At 43.6% G+C, this 4,486-nt stretch overlaps 1 pseudogene; it reads right to left on the bottom strand.

The window, feature by feature from the left end:
* Window positions 1-269: 269 nt before the first annotated feature.
* Window positions 270-376, bottom strand: LOC132652049 (U6atac minor spliceosomal RNA; annotated as a pseudogene).
* Between the last annotated feature and the right edge of the window lie 4,110 nt (window positions 377-4,486).

Raw genomic sequence — 4,486 nt, 5'->3', positions numbered from 1 at the left:
GCTAAGGCAGGAGGGTTGCTATGAGTTCAAGGTCAGTCTGGGCTACAGAGTGAGTTCTAAGCCAGCCAGGGAAACCTAGAGTGTGAGATTCCATGTCAAAGAACAAAAATAAATTTGTAAAACAATGAGAGGCATGTTTCCTGGACGGTTGCCAGATTGTTTTCCCTCTGCCAGGGATTGCACCTAGGGCCTCATGCCTACCTGTCAAGTGCTCTGTTGTTGAGCTACATCCCCTAGTGACAGCACATATCATCCAGGAGTGGAGGTCCAGCAATGGTTAGATGCCACTAATCAGGTGGCAATGCACGTTATTGAACCCCAGGGCTTCTTCTGTCTGTGTCAAGGGAGTGATAACTTCTTTCCCTTCATATGACACAGCTCTGTGTTTCCTATCTCTAAGAGGCTTACAACCCAGTGGAAGTGGTAGCAAAAATAAGCAATCACAAGCCATACAAAGTGCAAGCCGTGGTGAGGAGATCAACAGCAGGCGTCTGCCTTGCATGTGAGGGATAAACCCCCAGGGGAGGCTGAGGAAGGCTGGGGTGCAGAGGATGAGCTAGAAGTCAGCCAAGGGGAGATGAGAAGTGGCAAACAGACACATCAGACAGCAGGGATGGGCACCAAAGCAGGGGCAGACAGGACTCTGAACAGCAGCATAACGCTAGTTCAGGATGGCCAGGCCATGGGAATAGGTGTGTCATGGAGGCAAAGGGTAAAGGGGACTTAAACTGAACAATGAAGGATCTTGAAGATGCTAAGGACAGTAAAGTTTTTTTTTAAGACTACCTTTTTTGTTTGTTTTTGTTTTTTAAGACACAGTTTCTCTGTGTAGCCTTGCCTGTCCTGCACTCCCTTTGTGGATAAGGCTAGCCTCGAACTCAGAGATCTGCCTGCCTCTGCCTCCCAAGTGCTAAGATTAAAGGCATGTGCCACTACTGCCCAGATTTAGGTTACTTAAAAAAATAATTTATTTATTTTTATTTTATGTGCATTGGTGTTTAGCCTGCATGTGTGTCTGTGTGAGGGTGTCAGCCCGTGGAGTCACAGACAGTCATGGGCTGCCATGTGGGCACTGGGAATTGAACTTGGGTCCTCTAGAAGAGCACTCAGTGCTCTTAACCACTGAGCCATTTCTCTAGCCCCAGTAATAAAATATTTTATTTATTTATTTATTTATTTATTTATTTATTTTTACTGTTTATTGGTTTATTTTATATTATAGGCATTGTATCACCATTCCTTTTAATGATGAATTTGATTTCACTTCAAATTAATTTTTTATTATGTTACATTTTATTTACATTTTTAGTTCATTTTTATGTTCAGCTTTTTTTATAATCATTTATATTTTTTATATTAATCACAGGTTATTTACTTTGTATCCCAGCTGTAGCCCCCTCCTTCATTCCCTCCCAATGCCACTATCCCTCTCTCATCTCCTCCCTGCCCTTTTCCAAGTCCACTGATAGGGGAGGACCTCCTTCCCTTCCATCTGACCCTAGATTATCAGGTATCTTCAGGACTGGCTGCAATGTCCTCTTCAGTGGCCTAGCTCCTCCCTGGGGGGGGGGTCGAAGAGCCAGCCATTGAGTTCATGTCAGAAATAGTTCCTGTTCCCCTTACTAGGGAAACCCACTTTGATACTGAGCTACCATGGGCTGTATTCGAGCAAAACTAAGTAGCCCAGGCTGGCCTCGAACTCGTGATCCTCCTGCCTCTTCCTCCTTCAGCAAATCCTACCAATGTGTGCCACCACAACCGGCTCAAATTAATTTTCACAACATTAAAAAATTACCTTGTTGGGCTGGAGAGATGGCTCAGAGGTTAAGAGCACCGTCTACTCTTCCAGAGGTCCTGAGTTTAATTCCCAGCAACCACATGGTGACTCACAACCATCTATACTGAGATCTGACACCCTCTTCTTTTTTTTTTTAAATAATTGTTTGTTTTATGTATATGAGTATTCTATCTGCATTTACACCTGCCAGAAGAGGGAATCAGTTCACATTACAGATGGTTGTGAGCCACCAAGTGGTTGCCAGGAATTGAACTCATGACCTTTTGAAGAGCAGACAGTGCTCTTAACCACTTAGCCATCTCTCCAGCCCCCCTGACACCCTCTTCTGGCATGCAGGATACAAGGATACATGGATACATGAGTACATGGAGACAGAGCACTCATATACATAAAATAAATACATAAATCTTTAAAAAATTACCTTGTACATAGAAAATACTTTTATACTCATGGGGAATTAATTTTTTAATTTATTTATTTATTCACTTTACATCCTGACTGCAGCTCCCTGTTTCTCCTCCTAGTCCCTCCCTCACACACACACACCTCATTTTCCCTTCTCCTTGGATACGAACCTGAACTGGCACATTAAGTTGTTGCAGAAAATATGGGCATCACTGAAGCCAGACAAGGCAGCCCAGTTAGGGAAACAGGATCCAAAGGGAGGCATCATAGTCAGAAAGAGCCCCTGCTCCAGTTGCTGAGGGATCCACATGAAGACCAGGCTGCACATTTGCTACATATATGCAGGGGGCCTAGGACCAGTCCATGCATGCTCTTTGGCTGGTGGTTCACTCTCCAAGAGTGCCCATGGGCCCAGGTTAGTTGACTCTGTAGATCTTCTTGTGGAGTCCTTGACCCCTCTGGCTTCCTCAATCCTTCCCCCAACTCTTCCATACTACTCTCCAAACTCTGTCTAATGTTTGACTGTGGGTCTCTGCATCTCTTTACACCAGCTGCTGGATGAAGCCTCTCAGAGGATTTATGCTAGGCTCCTGTCTACAAGCATAGCAGAGTAACATTAATTGTGTCAGAGACTGGTTTTCTCCCATGGGATAGGTCTCAAGTAGGGCTGGTCTTTGGTTGGCCATTCCCTCAATCTTTGCTCCATCTTTGACCCCGCATATCTTGTAGGCAGGACAAATTTTGGGTCGAAGGTTTTGTGGGTGGGTTGGTGTCCTTACCCCATCCACTGGAAGATCTGCTTGCTACAGGAGGTGGCCGCTTCAGGCTCCAAGAACTGCAGTCAGATTTCCATCTTGGGAAGTTTGATGTCAGAGGATGATACTAAGAAACACTGGAGGACAGTGGTAGTATAGGGCAGGTTTAGGAGAAGGAACACAAGAGGCAACTCAGAACAAAGAGGCATTCAGTTTAGAGACATACTAGAGAAGGTGCCCCTCAAAGGACTGGGTGTGTCTGAAATCCAGAATGGTGTTTAGTGCTGATAGGTTGTTTGGGGAGTAGGTGGGACTGCTTAAGAAGAGATCCCAAACCAAATGAGCACAGCGTTTGTTTATTGCCATATCCCCAGCACCTAAAGCCTTCCTGGCAGCAGGAAGCATTTGGGATTTGAATAAATGAATAAAATAATGAAAGCAGAGGCAGTCTAAGAACATGGCTCTAAGAAAGCACCGAGACGGAGAGAAGCCAGTGCAAGGATTTCAGATGGCCAGAGAAGTGAAGACCGAGTCTGAGCCCCAAGACCCATATGGTGGAAAGAGAGAACCAGTTCCCACAAGTTGTTTTCTGACCAATGCATGCTGGCCATGGTAGCTTACATCTATAATCTCAGCACTTGGGAAACTGAGACAAAAGGATTGTGAATCCCAGGTCAAACGAGGCTGTGAGACCCTGCTCTCTAAAAACCAAAGTTAATACAATAGAAAAGAAAATCCCTGGTGTCTGGTGGCCATAGTTTTGGCATAGTTTGGCAGTCAGGTGGCAGTGGCTTGGGGAGTCCTGGGAAGGCTTAAAGAAAGAGGAAGGCTGTGAATTACAGTTCACTGTTTCCAGGAACTTGATATCTTCATGGATCCATTTGTCTTTCTTTTTGTTTGTTTGTTTCTTGTTTATTTTCTTTTCTTTTGAGACAAGGTCTTGCTCTATAGCCCACGTTAGCTTTGAAGTCATTGTGTAACCTATCCTGGTCTCAAACTCCTGATCCTCTGATCCCACTGTTGGGATTACTGATGTGCTATCATATCTGGTCTTTCCCTTGTCTTTAGTCTTCTCCTTAAGAGATAGGCTCTTAGGGATAAGAGGGGCAAGAATGTAATCAGAATATATTGCATACATGTATAAGTTTGTCACAAAACAAAAATAAAATATTCTTTAAGAATTAAAAAAAAGAGATAGGCTCAACTCTCTCTGTCTTTACATTTCTTTAAAAAAACTTTCTTCATTCTCATACTAACATCTGTCTTTCCTCTTTGTTAGTAAATTGAAGTATATAAAGATATCATAAATCTTCCGTCTGTTAATATTTTCCTCTTATCTGTTTTTCTGATCTAGACAGCCTGGTAACACACACACACACTCAATTTATTCACTTTTTAAAAGATGCTTGAGTCTTTGTATTTTATTTTATGTATAGGAGTGTTTTCCCCACATGAATGGATATGCAGCATACAGGTGCCTGGTGCCCGAGGCAGCGGAAGAGGGAATCAGATCCCCTGACCCTGGAGT

This window comes from Meriones unguiculatus, chromosome 1, assembly GCF_030254825.1.
Source record: "Meriones unguiculatus strain TT.TT164.6M chromosome 1, Bangor_MerUng_6.1, whole genome shotgun sequence".
NCBI classification, from domain to species: Eukaryota; Metazoa; Chordata; class Mammalia; order Rodentia; family Muridae; genus Meriones; species Meriones unguiculatus.
The sequence above is the reverse complement of the archived record's forward strand: the minus strand, read 5'-3'. Positions and strand labels throughout refer to the sequence as shown.